This window comes from Myotis yumanensis, unplaced genomic scaffold, assembly GCF_028538775.1.
Source record: "Myotis yumanensis isolate MYYU_CA2020_CCGP unplaced genomic scaffold, mMyoYum1.0.hap1 SCAF_12, whole genome shotgun sequence".
NCBI classification, from domain to species: domain Eukaryota; kingdom Metazoa; phylum Chordata; class Mammalia; order Chiroptera; family Vespertilionidae; genus Myotis; species Myotis yumanensis.
In genome coordinates, this window is record NW_027223763.1 from 4,700,653 (window position 1) to 4,716,485 (window position 15,833).

Below are 15,833 nucleotides of genomic sequence, written 5' to 3' on the forward strand. Positions count from 1 at the left end.
ACAAATATCCCCCAATTCTGGCAATATTCCCAGGGCACCAAGTTCATCTTCCAGCTGAGAGCCGATCATTTCCAACACTGATTAAACACCTACTGCGTGCCTGGAACTGGATCTGAGGCTTCCAATTGTGGGCCTCATGGTACTAGTATACTCACAAAACCCCTAAGAAATAGAGATGATTATTGTCCCCATTTTACAGATGGAGAAACTGAGGCCTGCAGAGGCAAAGGGACTTGCAGAGGGACGTGGCGCTGGGAATGAGGAGGCTGCAAGAGGAACTCGGTCTGCAGCTCCACTGACCTGAGGAGTGGACATGGCAAGGCTCATGTGAGAACATCCAGAGGCGAGAGCTTGTACACCAGCTTGTGCATGGCTTGGAGAAACCAAACACACTACAGTCACTACAGGGACTTCAAGCTAAGCTGTGCAACAAAGTTAGGCAGCAGACCCCAAAGAAATCTAATCAAGAGGCCTCTTCTCCCTGGTATCTTTGGAGTCCGCTGTTTGGTAGAAGAGCTTGATGTATTTGCATCCGGCAAATCTTGGCCTTTTCTCTGGCCACAGTTCTGCTACAGAAGGGAAGGGGCCAGCAAGAGCAGAGAACCAGGCTGGTGGTGGGCGGACGGCACTGCAGGCCCAGGGGCTCCCTGGACTGATCTGCAGGGTGTATCATGTGCTTTTCCTGAGCCTGAGCTCTGTGCACACACAGCCTCACTCTTTCCTCTTCCAGGAGGGGGATGGAGACAGGGGGAGGCATCAGGTAGGGAGGAGGAGAGTTAGTGCCACTGTTCTTGGTGCCTGAGGGGTAGCCGAGACAGAGAGTGCGGACTTGTTCTGGGAGGACCGACCCAGAAGGCAAAACCAGGGGAGGCCACCCAGAGAGATCAGTAAGATAAACTATCTAATAGGACGGCCTAGCAGGCAGTGATCGCCCCACGTGGGGAGGTGTTCAAGGACAGGCAGTGTGTGTGTGTGTGTGTGTGTGTGTGTGCCCGTGACTAAGGAAAAGGATTGGCTGAGACAACTTTGAGAGCTTTCTCAATGCTGAGACTTCTAACTACTGGCCAGCTAGCCCAAGTGGGGACAACAGGAAAAATTAACAGGTGAAGCTGCCCAGACCAGGAACCCACAGACCCAGGAGAGGCACCCGGGGCACCTGACCAAGCCCCCAGTCCTTGGTCTTTCATCAGAACTGCCATTTCTTTTTTTTTTTTTTTTAATATATTTTATTGATTTTTCGCAGAGAGGAAGGGAGAGAGATAGAGAGAGTTAGAAACATCGATGAGAGAGAAACATCGATCAGCTGCCTCTTGCACATCCCCCACTGGGGATGTGCCCGCAACCCAGGTACATGCCCTTGACCGGAATTGAACCCGGGACCTCTCAGTCCGCAGGCTGACACTCTATCCACTGAGCCAAACTGGTTTCGGCAGAACTGCCATTTCTTGACATTCAAATGTGTTTCTTTCTCTTGTCGTCATCTGTAAATGCCCATTATCCCTTCATTATTATGATTAATAATAATATTACTGGTAACTGACAATCAATAACCATAATTCCCATACAATGAACTAAACACTTACAGAGACAGGCTCTATTCTAATCACTTTATACATATAAATGTATGCAATTAACGTGACAGTCCCATGAGAAATATCCTTACTTTGACTGCTATTCCCATTTCACAGATAAGGACAGAGGCTCAGAGAGCCTACAGGCAAAGCCCTAGGACTCAGAGCCAGGCTCAGGAAGGAGCTGGGAGATGCTGGCAGAGGCCCGCGGAGAAGCATGCTGCCCTCCACCATGGGGCAGCTTCTGCCCTCAATGGCCGGGGACCCAGGTTCACTGGGCAGCAGAACCTGGAATGGGAATGGGGATGGGGAGAGGGACCATTTCCTCCAACTCCCTCATGTTACGCTAGGGAAACATAGAGGGGAAATGAGGGCTCAAGGTCATCAGCAAGTTCAATGGCCGCTGGGTCTCCTGAGTCCTCCTATAGGAAAAGCAAGTGGCATGTAGGGCCCAGAAGCAATCAGTTCTTCCAGGGTTAGATCTTCCCTAGAAAGCCCTGGGCTGCCGTTCATTTATTCATCCATCTGCCCCCAGGTCACATACTGAGCATCTGCTGAGTGTGCGCAGGGGTTCAGCCCTGGCTCTGGATCAACTGCTCCCAGACCTGGGTTCAGGCCTTGACTTCACCATTTCCGAGCTAACCACGGACTTCCCTGTTGGAGCCAGTGTCTGCTTAGGACACAGCCCAGCTTCTCCAGCAGCACCCAAGGAACAGCAGTTAGAGAGAGAGGGGCTGGCCGGTTGCCTTCATGTTTCAGTTTAGGGGGCTCTGCTTTGGGAGCCAATCCAGGGCCTGGGCTCCTTGTGTCTTTCCCATCCCATGAGGGATTGCCTCCATCCACAAGGTCGATGGACACCACCTCTCCCTGCCCATTCTTCCCCATGTGCTTTGGGGGACCAAGGAGGTGGAAACCAGTGCTTCCTTTCCATGGCAAACTGGAAAATGCATGGGTCGCCTCTCTTGTGTCCCATTGGTCAGAACTGATCACATGGCCACGCTAGCTGCAAGGGAGACTGGGAAATGTAGTATTTAGCCTAGCAGAGGTGCGCCTTATTAAAACTCAGGAGGGGAGTTTAGTTCTGTTACTAAAGGGGAGACGGCAGGATGCATACTGGGCAAGAGCCAGCACCGCTGCCATGAAGCCTTCAGGGAGTTCCTCTGGGGAGGCGCTCAGCCCAGCGCGCTGCTATCATTGGTACCACAGGTGAGTGAGTCCCTTACACTTTCCCAAGGGATGCAGGGACCAGCTGAGGCCCAAGCGTGGGGCTACCTGGCTGCTTCGTGGGGGCCTCCCTCCCATGCCCTGCGTCCTGTAGGTGATAAGGGGAAGCATGGAGAGACGCAGCCCCCAGCCCAGCCTCTCAGGGCCCACACCCCGGGCTAAGGAGGATCTCGGGGCCCCGCTCTGCCTTCAGAGAGAAATCAGGAAAGCAGCCTTGTCTTCGGGGCTTGGGGCCCACAAGGAGAAGAGGGTGACATCCGGGGCCTTGCAGCCCCGCCCCTCTGCTGCCTCCATGGAGCATGGCAGCCTCTGCTCCCCCCTCCCCCCACGCAGGAGGCCGGGCCCACCTTGTCCGGCCCAGGCTCTCAGATGCAGGTCGGAAGACGTCTTTGTGGGAGTTTTTGCTCCTCCTAATGCAGCTCCAGCCGATTAGAGCTCAGACATGTTCCCTTCCTAGATATTCCCTCAGGATCCAAAGCCCTTTCCGGCCCACGGAGAGCTGGAGGGTGACAGAGGGAGGAGGAACGTGACCTCCAGTGGGCACCATGTCCCTGCGTGTCCAGCTCAGACCCAGCCACTGAGCAGGAAGGTCTCTTCTGCGGACACTGGGTTCAGGGTCAGGAGCTGAGCCCCCACATCAGACAGGCCCTGGCTCTGCCTCTCCGCAGCTGGGAGAGCCGCTCTCTCCAATTAGACTAGTAATGGGCTGCCGAGGGCACCTGTGCCTCCCTCTTATTGTAAAGCTTTAAAAAAATCATCCGCGCAAGGTGCCTGTGGAGGGAAAGGCCTCGGTGAGCAGGGCCTGCTCAGATCCGGATTGTGACTTTTTTCTTTCCTTTTTAAAATATATTTTTATTGATTTCAGAGAGGAAGGGAGAGAAAGATAGAAACATCAAGGATGAGAGAAAATCTTTGATCGGCTGCCTCCTGCACGCCCCACATTGGGGATCGAGCCCGCAACCCGGGCATGTGCCCTGACCGGGAATCAAACCATGACCGCCTGGTTCATAGATCAATGCTCAGCCACTGAGCCACGCCGGCTGGGCTGACTTACTTGCTTTCATTCATTCTGCAGTCCTTGGCTGTCTGCCTCCTGTCCACGGCCCCCTGCCGGCGGCACCTGCCTCCCACCGTGCGGTCTGCACACTAAGCCTTTTCTCAGGTCCCCAGACCGGCCGGGCCCCTGCCTATGCTAGCAGTGCCCTCCAACTCTGTCCTTCCCAGCACTTTCCAGGAGGAATTGATTATTTGGTGGAGCGCTGCCCTCCTGGTGAGGAGTCCCGTGGCAGCGGGGACTGTGCTGCTCTCATGCTAGTGCCCAGCCCAGGGCGGGTTCCAGTCATTGCTGTGGCAGGAAGGAATGGGTCAATGAAGGGATGGATGGATGCGTGATAAGATATCTTGCCATCAGCCTGAGCATGTGCATCGAAGAGCAGGGTTTACGGACTGGAAAGGCTGTGTTTGGAATCTCAACTCTGTCACCGGCCTGCTGGGTGACCAGGAGCAAGGCTCTTCCTCTTGAGCCTCAGTTTTCTCATCTGTAAAATGAAGCTGTCAGCACCTTCGTAGAGAGTGGCAAGGAGTCATTCAGATAACGGGGGAACGATCAGAGCTATTGAGCACCGGGCATGTAGTGATTGCTCAGTAATGCCAGCTATAATAATAGCCATTGTTGTTGTTAATATTCTCCTTGAAACAGCAAGGAAGCTTTGCTCTGCACTTTTGTCAAAATCCCCTGGACTGGCCACTCTTCTTGACTGTTGGACAGGTCAGGAATGCCTGATAAAAGCATTCATTCATTCATTCATTCATGCCCACAGTGAACCAACACACATTTTGTGAGTGTCCTCTGAGTGCTGGGCCCAGGTGGTTGGGGCAGAAAGGAGGGTCCTGCACCGGGGACAGAGGATAAAACCATCAAGTCCATTCTCCGTGCAAAGGAAGTGCTGAGCCCTCTGCCCGCATCCTGTCATCCCCCGCCCCCGTGGCTGGTCCATCTGTGTCCTTTTCCTCTCACCCCGGCCTGGGTGTGACTGCCCCCACCCCACCTGCAGCCATTTCCTGCCCTTCTGTCCTCTGCTTCCTCTTGTCAAGAGACTCTGAGAATTGGCAACCCCATGGGCTGGGCCTGGCCTCTGACCCCACGGAGCTGGGGTCAAAGTGGGCTTCTCTTGGGATGCTCATCTGGGAGGATCCAAAGAGATCCTCTGTCCTGCGGTCCTGGGGACCTTTTCCTCCCAAACACAGAGGTAGCCAACCATCGTCTGTCCATTCATCCACCCATCCACCCACCCATCTACCCATCCACCCACCCACCCATCCATCCATCCATCCATCCATCCATCCACTTACTCACCCATTCACTCACCGAGTCACTCGGGCACAATGTGGGCAACAGAACCCACAAGTAAGCAGGAGAGGCCCAGCCTCCGTCCTCAGGGAGCTCCTGAAGCGCAGTGAACACACAAGGTGAACGAGGCAGCTCAGGTTAAATAAGCGATGAAGGCTGGGAGGTGGGGGGAAGGCAGAGGAGTGATGGGGTGTGGACTGGGGCCTCCCTGAGGAGGTAAAGTCTGAGCTGAGACCTGAAGGGTCAATAAAAAGCCCCCAGGAGTGCTGGGGAAAGGGGTTTCCAAGTATCAGAACAGTAAGTGCAGGGGCCTGGAGGAGGAGAGGTGAGCCCTGGGAGAGAGAGGGAGGTGACTTCTGCAGGGGCTGTGGGCGCATGGGGTCCAATGCCCTTCTGTGTGCAGGGGGAAGTCCCCGGGTGGACACAGCCAGTCTGGTCTTCCAGGGCTCCCCGGCAGCACTGAGGGGAGGGGCGGGTGGAGGCAGGGAGGCCGGAACAGGCTGGTGTGGCTGGAGGCTGCCAGGCCGGGCTGGGGGTGGCCGAGGGAGGGAGCGTTCCTTCCTCTTCGAGCTTTTGGACCATGTCAGAAGGTAGGCAGTCATTCTTCTTCACGTGTTCGGTAGAACTCACCGGCGAAGCCGGCTGGTCCTAGACTTTTGTTTGTTGGGAGTTTTTGATTACTGCTTCCATTGCATTGCTAGTCTATTTTGTTTCTTCCTGGTTCAGTCTTGGTAAGCTATATGCTTCTAGAAGTTTCAAGGGCAGGGTGAGAGGATTGCTGGGTAAAGGACTGAACCAGGTCCAGCTCAGGCACCCTGGCTGCATGTGCAGGGGAGGATGAAGGGGGCCCCTGGAGCGACTGTCGCAGCACATGTGACCCCCCCCCCCCCGCCCCCGTCTACAGGGCTCCAGCACAGGCCGTGAAAGACCTTGATCTGTGGCCCATGGACAACAGGAATGATGGTGACAGTCCGTGCTCTGTGCTGTGAGCCGCGCTCGCTTGAGCTCCTTCTGTACCTTAATCACCCCCATCTCACAGATGAGGAAACTGAGGCTCCTTGGGGTGGAGTGACCCTCAGCAGGGCCTGCAAGATGTCACATGATGGGGCCTTCTGTGCCCTCTTGCAGAGACCCTCCCTGTGGAGTCTGGGAGATCCCTGCTCCCGCCAGCCCCAGGGCCTTTGCACGTGCACACACCTCTCTTCCTCACGTTATAATTGTCAGGGTATGTATCTGTCGCCCCAGAGTATATACCCTTGAGGATGAAGTTAGGGCTTGTTCCTCCCTTGGTTACCCAGGGAGTGGGGCTGGCCTGGGGCAGGGGCTCCCCTTCCCAAGGGGCAGGCGTGAGTGAGTGAGTGAGTGGGGACAACTGAAACAGTCCAGCAAGGCAGGCCCCGCGGTCCTGTTCTCTGCCCTCCTCGGCTCGCTCAGGATGGAGCTGAGTGATTTACCTTCTATCAGTGAAGCTGCACAACCCTCCGGTGAGGTCGCGGCTGTCATGACCCCAGTTCCTGAGTGAGGCCTGGGGAAGGGAGGTGACCCACCAGGGTCACTCAGCCAGTGAGTGGCAGAACCGCTATCTTCTCCACGTATTGAGGTAGAACGGACACCCGGTGACCGTGCCCCTTTAAATGGCACAATCTGGTGAGCTGTGGCACAGGCTCACCCCATGAAACCGTCCCTGCCACCCAGACAGTGGATGAGCCGCCACCCTCCAAAGGTTTCCCTGCGCCCCTTTGTGAGACCCCCTGGCCCCCCACGTCCCACGCCAACGGCTGAGCTGCTTTCTGCCGCTATAGGTTAGGTGGCACTTCTGGAATGTTCTATAACTGGAATCACACAGTGTGCGTTCTTGGCCCCTGGCTCCTCTCACCCCGCACCGTGACCTTGAGATTCCCGAGCGGCTATGTCCGTGGTTCATTCTCCTCACTGTGAGCGCACCCAGGACAGGGATGCACCCAGCCTGCGGAGGGACCCTGGGCTGTTTTGGTTCTGCCTGTTGCAGAGAGAGCTGCCAGGGACATCGGGAAAGGGTGCCAGAGCCCGGGTTTCACTTATAAATGCCGAGGAGGGAGCGGCCGGCCGACCCTCAGTGTATGTTCCACTTCTTTCAAAGCTGCCCGTGTTCTTCAAAACAGCAGAACCACTGATTCCCACCAGCAGTGGAGGGTCCCCCAGGCCCCTCACCGACAAGCCCCACGCCCTCAATGCTGGACCTGTGTGTCCCTCACTGCTGGCCAGGTCTCCCAGCCAGCACTGCCTGGGCCACTGGCAGAAGAAGCCAACAGTCAGCCAGGGGCTGGGCAGCACCCATCCCCACCCATCCAACCCCGAGGAGCAGGCACCTCCCGACCCCAATGCATCAGCCATCAGCCCCCCCTTCCTCCCTGAGCCCAGTGCTGCTTCCCAAGGGTCCCAGCAGCTGCGGAGGGCAGGGTTGGCACCAGTGTGCGCGGGGCCAGTGGCAGTGTGCGCGGGCGGGGGGGGGGGGGGGGGGGCAGTATCGGCGGGGCCAGTGTGCGTGGGTGCCGGTGGCAGTGTGCGTGGGCCGGTGGCAGTGTGCGCGGGGCGGGGGGGGGGGGCAGTATGGGCGGGGGCCAGTGTGCGTGGGTGCCGGTGGCAGTGTGCGTGGGCCGGTGGCAGTGTGTGCGGGGCGGGGGGGGGGGGGGGCAGTATGGGCGGGGCCAGTGTGCGTGGGTGCCGGTGGCAGTGTGCGTGGGCCGGTGGCAGTGTGCGTGGGGCCGATGGCAGTGTGTGCAGGGTCGGTGGCAGTGAGCGTGGGACCAATGGCAGTGTGTGCGGGGCGGTGGCACTGTGGGTGGGGTCAATGGCAGTGTGCGGGGGGGGGGGGGGCAGTGTGGGCGGGGCCGGTGCCAGTGAGCACGGGGCCAATGGCAGTGCTCGCAGGGCCGGTGCCAGTGAGCACGGGGCCAATGGCAGTGCTCGCAGGGCCGGTGCCAGTGAGCACGGGGCCAAAGGCAGTGCGTGGGGGCCGGGGCCAGTGTGCGCAGGTTCCTGACCTGACCGCGGTGGACCCCGGGCTCTGGCTGGGTGGGGTCTCCCAGGCCAGAGGCCAAGGCTTGCGGAGGGGCTGGGGCTGAGGGTGTCCTGGGCTCCTGCCAGCTGGTGGGAGGGGAGAGTGTGTCCGTGTGCCCTGGAGGCCGGAGGAGGAAGAAAAACGCCATCAGACCCCTGGCAAACGGGGAGAGACAGAGACGAGATGGAGACCCAGAGAGGGAGAAGCCGCCCAGCCTGGGGGAGGGGGGGGCGAACCTCCCTTTCCAGACCCCAGGGAGGAGAGGCAGGAGGCGGGGAGGGTGCGAGAGGGGAGCAGGAATTCTTCATTAAAAATGAACCCCCGGAGCCGGGCCCGCGGCGGCGCAGGAGCCGGGCTGCCAGCCGCCCTCGCGCAGGAGCGCAGAGGCCCGCGCCGGCTCCAGCCGCCCGCGGCCGACCTCGTGCGTCCTCAAAGCCAGCCTGTCCCACTTCCCCCGCCGGTTGCTACAGCAACTGAGCTCTGAGTAATCAGCTGCACGGTGACCTTTCTTCCCCCGGAGAGAGGGGGGAGGTGAGAGGATGGAGGATGGAGGAAGGAGGAGAGAGGAGGGAGGGAGGGGAGAGGAGGCGGGGAGAGGAGAGAGGAGAGGGAGGAGGAGAGGATGGAGAGGGGGAGAGCGGAGGGGGAGAGATGAAGAGGAGGAGGGAGGGAGGGGGAGGAGGGGAGGAGGGCGGAGAGAGGATGGATGGAGGAGAGGGGATGGAGAGGGGGAAAGATGGAGGGGGAGGGGGAAGGAGGAGGAGGGAGGCTGAGCGGCCGGTCAAAGCGGTGGAAACACTGCAGCTGGGGTCCGGGCTCTGCGGGGAGGAGCTGGCATTCAGAAGGCGGGAGCGCAGGGGCGCGGGCAGCCCTGAGCTGCGGGAGGGAGGAGGGTTCAGCACTGGTGGCGGGGATGTGAGCAGGACAGACCCCTGCCCCGCACCCCCTCCACCTGCGCCCAGCCCTCCGCCCACCCCTCCGGTGCTGCCCCTGCCAAGCCTTCTGGGATTGTTTGTGTCTCTCTGAGCTGTCTCCATCCCCCCATTCCCCAGATGGAAAAGTGAGGCCAGGAAGCTCATTTAGTGTCAGGACTCAGGCCCCCGACCTCTGTGACACCCTCCTTCCGCCCGCCCCCAGCTACTTTTGACGGGGAGACAAAATGCACCCAGGACCAGGCCAGACCAGGTCAGGGGTGAGTCCTGGTCCAGTCCCCGCTCGACCACTGCCCGGCTCTCGGCCACGGTTCCCCTGCTCATAAAGCAAAGATGCCTGCGGTCAGGTGTATGCTGCCCCGGGAGACATCCCTTGCTAGAAGGTCCTTGGAGCCGCTCACACCCGGGCATTGATTTGAAATTCTGGAAGCGCAGGAGAAGCAAGGAGGCCAGGGTGTGGGGGGTGGGGGGTGGCTGGAGGAGCCGGGGAAGCGGTGGGTGCAGATGGGAGACAGCCACAGAGGGAGCCCTAGGGAGGAGGGCACCCCCGCGGGAGGCCATGCAGCCCTCCGGGTACCTGGCATCCTGGCCTCCCATTCACAGGCTCCTCCCCCGGAGCGAGCACCAGGCCCATCCCCCACCTGGCCCTGGGAACCCCCAGCCTCCTGTTTACAAGGCAAGCCAACCTCCCCCGCCCCAGTCACAGCCCCTCCCACCACCCACAGAGGGGGAGGGTCGGCAGATGGTGGGGGTGCATTTCCAAGGGAGTCTGCAGCCGAGGGGGGAGGGGAGGAGGGAACCCAGGGCCAGAGGGACCTTCCCTTGTAGCTGCCCCAGTCCCTAATCCTCTCCACCTAGCACCACTCCCAGCCCTGGTCACGTGGGTGGGAGGGGGCACCTGACCCAACAACCCAGGCCCTTGGGCTGCCTCACCGATGGATTCTGTGGGGGGGCCCCTTGGGTCTTCAAGGCAAGGTGTTGGGGGCCCCCTGGGGGCGGGACCACAGGAGCAGTCTCTCAAGGCTCCACTGAGAGGGGGACCTCCCTCCCCATGACCCTCCCTCCCCATGACCCCCCCTCCCCACCCAAGCTCATAGCCAGGACCCCGCGATGCCCAGGAAGTGCCGGGGCTGCAGGGAGGAGTAGCGGGCGGGATGGGCTTGCTCAGGGCCAGTGGGAGCCACGTTTGGGTTTGGGGGGGGTCTGCGCTTTTATCCTAGCTTCTCACAGTCCCTCCAGAACCTGCCTGGACCTTCAGTGGTGAGGGTGCGGCCCACCCGCCTGGTGGGCGGCAAGCACACAGCGCGGAGGCCCCATCTTTTACAAATGAGGAAACCAAGGCTCGGAGCGGGTGGCGGGCCCAGGGTCAGCCACTGGTACAGGAAGTGCGGCCAGGCCCAGGTCTGCCCTGCACGAGATGCATGTGAAGCCACAAAGCGACCAGGTAGCGTTGGCATCAGAGCCGGCCGCCCTGGCTGTGCGCCACCGGGTACCCTTGGTTCGTGACTCCCTGAACTTCTCCGTCCGGGAACCCTGCGTGCACCTGGCCTCCTCACACAGGGTCATGGCTCCACACACCCTGCAGGCAGCCCTCAGTTCACCACGGAGGTGACAGCAAGGGTGGCGGTGCCTCCCTGGCCCAGCCCGGGGCCCACGCTGGTCAAGCACCCACGCATGTTCCATCACAGAGCCTCCCAGGCGCCCTGGGAGGTGGGTGCTGCTCTTACCCCAGTTTTCAGGGAAAGCGAGGCTCGGAGATGCCGTGACTTCCTCCGGTCCCACACTGAGCGCAGAGCGGGGAGCAGGACCCGCCTCTAGACCTCAGAGATGACCCCTCCACCTGTATCAGCCAGCCTCGGGGACGTGGGGCACCCACGGCGGCCAGGCTGGGCACAGCACTCCCTTGGCCTCTGTTGGGAAAAGCTGAGGGACGCTGCTCAGAGAGTCCCTGGGAGCAGGGCAAGCGGAAGAGGGTCCCTGGGAGCAGGGCAAGCGGAAGCTCCTCACAGAAGAGTCACATGGGCAGGGGAGGCTGGTCAGTAGGGCTGGAGAGGCCATGGTGCCGGGGGCACGTGCAGCCCAGGGGTCTTTCTGATCACCGGAGAGTGGGGAGCAGGGACTATTGTGCCCCATTAGACAGATAAAGAAGCTGACCTTCCTTTTAAGAAGGCAGGTGACTTACAAGTCCCATAGGGCATTTGGGTTAAAATCAGGGTAAAGGCAAGATTCTCTGACCCCCAACCGGTGTGCTCTTTGCTGTCTGCTACTGCTACCTCTACCCACCCACTGACCCCATCCACCTGTCCTCCCATCCCTCCATCAGCCCATCTACCTATGCATCCACAGATGCATCTACCCAGCCACCATCCACACACCCACCTACCCACTCACCCACCTACCCACTCACCCACCTACCCACTCACCCATCCATCTTCCCATCTACCCAGCCACCATCCACACATCCACCTACCCACTCACCCACCTACCCACTCACCCACCTACCTACTCACCCATCCATCTTCCCTTCTACCCAGCCACCATCCACACACCCACCTACCCACTCACCCACCTACCCACTCACCCATCCATCTTCCCATCTACCCAGCCACCATCCACACACCCACCTACCCAATCATCCACCTACCCACCCACCCACCTACCCACTCACCCATCTGTCTTCCCATACCCGTCCGTCCATCCACCATGAACCCATTCCACTTATCCACCCACCCATCCATGAACCCATTCACCTATCTTCCCATCTACACCTCTGTCCACTCATCCATTCACCACCCATCCATCTGCTCATTCACCCACTCTTCCATCCTTCTTCCATCCACCCATTCATCTACCTATCCACTCACTCATTCACCCATCCATCTTCCCGTCCACACATCTACCTCCTCATTCATTTACCCACCCACTCATCTATCAACCATTCATCTGTCCGTCCATCCATCCATCCATCCATCTATCCACTCATCTACTTATTCATCCACTCATCTAGCCATCACCCACCCAAACACCACCCACCTACTCATGTATCCATCCATCCACCTACCCATTCATTTCATTTTTATTCTATAAACATTCTGAGCCTTGTTCCCACACCTTTTAGTTCTGAAACACACGCTTATGTGAGCTGGGCGCTGATTTTGAACTCCGTGGAAGGGTACCAAGTCCCCACCCCCGGTTCAGCACCCCAGTCCAACTGGTCCCATCAAGACTAACGCCAGTGTAAGGTGTAGGCTGCCCCTCCTCCCCGCTTGCTCTGGAGGGAGGCAGACTCTGGGTGCTACTTCTCCTTTTCTCTCTGAGTCACTTCACCTCCCCAGTCACGTGAGAGAGGCCTCAAAAAGTGTGGAGAACGACCAAGCCGCGAGTACGAAGGTCCCTTTCATGACCTCCCACTCTGCAAAGGACACTGCCCGCCAGGGGACTGGGGCCGTGCTCTGGACACCAGAGCTGCCATGGTGCCAGCTAAGACCCACCGGTCCAGGGACCAAGGACGGGTAGGAAGGTCTGGAGCAGGACCCCAGCGGCTTCTGCTCCTGCCCCCACCTGCTGTGTGACACTGGGCAGCGGAGAATGGGAACAACTGCCCCTGCCCCGAGGCTGGGAGGGAAGGAGGGAAACGCTAGAAAGGGCAGTGTCCCTGCACCAGCTCCATGGGGAGTTCTGAAGGGCTCAGCAGGGCTCAGCCTTTGAGGCAGACCTCCTCTCATTACTCAAACCTTCCAGAAAGGTCCTTAGATTCTGCTCAGACCCGCTAACCATTCATTCATTCATTCATTCATTGATTCAGCACCATCTGTGTACCAGGGCCTGTATGGACTCCAGGGATCGAGAAATTGATAAAGACATTTCCTGCCCCTCGAGAACTCTGCTGACCTCGGCTTGGAACAGAAATCACAGTCATGTTGCATGGGTGCTGGTTCAGTCCCGGGGGATCTGAGGAATGTCAGCTGTGCCCGGCTGGGTGGGAGCGGGGCGGGGGGGGGGGGGGGGAGAGGGCTCCCCGAGGAGGGGAACACTCAGGATGTGGAGGGACAGGAGGCAGATGTGGAGCAGGGCCTTCGGGGCAGAAGGAATAGCTAGTGTGAAGCCACAGGGGCAGGGGTGGGGGGAGAGGGAAGAGAGGCAGGGGAGGGACCCCCTTGAGTGCCTCCTGTGTGCCAGGCACTGTACCCAGTGTCCCATCTCATCATCTCATGAACCCGCCCAACAGCCTGGCACGGCCAGCATCCCATTCCCTTGGACATTCCGCTGATGATAAAGCTGAGGCTCAGAGAGGACCGGCAACTTTCCCAAAGTCACACAGCTCCCACCTGCCCGATCCGGGCCACCAGCCCAGGCCGGAGGGCCTGACTCCGAAGTCTGCAGCCTTTCTCCACCTCCCCTCACGCTGGGGGTCACCCCGCAGCTGAGGGAGGGGAGGGAACACCCCATCAGAGCGTGCCTCTTGCAGGCACCTTAGGAGGCACATGCATTCGTTCAGTTACCAAGTATTTATTCACCCTCCTCTGGCCAGGCCCTGTGCTGGGCTCCAGGGTAGAGCAGTGACAAGAGAGGCCCCTCCCTGCCCGCCTGGGGCTCACTGGGAGGGGAGACTGTGGGGATACCTCAACTCCAGGCAACACCCTGCTTCAGTCAGGCTGAACATAAACCCAGGTGCTGTCCAGGCCGAAAGAGTGGGGGCCACGGACTCCCCGAGCCGGCTGGGAGGCAGCCGGCAGAGCTGTCAGCTCCAGCAGGCTTCTCTCATCAGCATGGGGCCCAGCTTCCTGCTTAAAGATCGCTTCGGGCGTCTCTTAAAGATGCTAACGCTGCAGCTGACATTTGGGAGATACTGGCAGGCGATCAAACCCGAGCTGAAAATCGGAGCTGCTGGGCGGGGGCGGGCACCGGGCGGAGGGGACCCGGCTGGTTGGGGCCCAGGGCACCGGAGCTTGGGCGGCCTTCCCTGGGTAAGCCTGGGCTTTCAGCCCCACCAGGCTGGGGAGCTGGGCACCGGCTCCTGCTGGGAGGATGTGGGGGAGGAAGAAGGAGGCAGAAGGCGCGGAAGGAAGTGGGCGGAGAAGGGTATGGAGAGACCCTAAATCTCTCAGTTCATCCCAAACTCCAGGTCTTTGTCAATAATCAGACCAATTGGCAAAAAGAAAAAAAAATCATAGTTATGGAAAAGAGGTAAGATAGAATTACCTCCATGCCAATGGCGTCTCTGGCTGCAGTGCCCAGAGCTGGGTCCCTCCCAGTGCAGGAAGGAGAGTGCTCTGAGGAGGGGGGGGGGCACGGGGGAGGGGTTAAGGGGGGATTTTGGAGAGGAGGATTCCCGCTCCCCCTCGGCCTTGCACACTCTCGGCCTTGCACAAACTCCGACATCGCCGAGCCAACCTTGTCTCCTTTCCCTTCTTTATATACAGGCTCCTTCCCACCCACCCACCACCATCCATCCACCCCCCTCCCCCACTTCCCCATCTATCCATTCATCTGTCCTTCCTGCTACCTAACCAGCCCACCCTCTGCTCACCATCCATCTGTCTAGTTAACCAGTTATCCCCTTCACTCATCCATTCACCCACCACTCCCCCACCTCATTTATCCAAAGAATATTTCTTCAGCACAGAAGAGGCACCAGCCCACTTTTCGGGGGCCAAGAAAGGCCCCAGGAGGAAGACTTTCTAAGCAGAGACACGAAGAATGGGTAGGAGGGGTCCAGGGATCCACTAAACTGTGGAGGGAGCGTCTCCCCCGAAGAGACAGGAGGCAAGAGACAGACCTCGGAGCGAACATCAGTGAGTATGCTGGTTGTAGCTTCCGAGAGAGGAGCTTACCAGGGAGCAGGGAGAGACCAACTCGGGCTGGAGTGGGAGCAGGGCCAGGGCCGAGGCTGGGACACCTGGCCTGGCACAGAGCCAGGCTCACGGGACGGTGGGAAGAGAAGTAGAAGAAACAGAAGGCCAAGTATTGGTCCTGCCGCTGTTTACCACGGACCCCTCCAAATAAGCCCCTCGCGCCCCTCAGCCCTCCCCCACCTCGCCCTCCTCTGACTCCCAGCCGCTCACTGTGACACCCCCACAGCCAATTCCAGCTCCTCTGGGTCAGGGCTGGGCCTCATCCTTCTCGGTGCCCTGTCCATGGTACTTGGCCAAAGCTCAGAAAAATACTCACGCGATAAAAAAATACGTACCCTTGGCCGCTGCCACGGCGACTCGGACTGTGCACCAGCTCCCCCGGCCCACAGCCCCTCCACCAGGGAGGACATGACCCAGCCACACAGAGGAACTCGCAGAGGGGTCCGAGCTCAACGCCGGCAGGAACCCGCAGGTGACTGTAAAATGTTTACTGGAGGCGCAAGCTCGGATACAAGCAAGAAAGGCCTGACCGAATGTTTGCCTCGATTTGGGGGAGTTGCAGGCCCGGCCGCAGAATTAAAAGGGATCCGGTCACGGGAAAATGAAGGAGGGGTTCTGTTTGATCCCATGTGCAGCTGAGGCAGCTGAGGGGCCGGTAAAGACATGGTTAGAAGCAGATAGCGGCACCCTGGCTCTGGGGAGTGGGAACTCGAAGGTGCCCAGCGCTGGGAGGGGGAGGCAGCACCAGCAGCTGGAAGGAGCAGAGGCCGCAGCTGGTGGGCCGGGTGGTATGAAGGGTCGTGGCCGAGGTCACGGCCAAAGCTGGAACCAAGGATGTAATAAGCATTAGGATTACTCGTA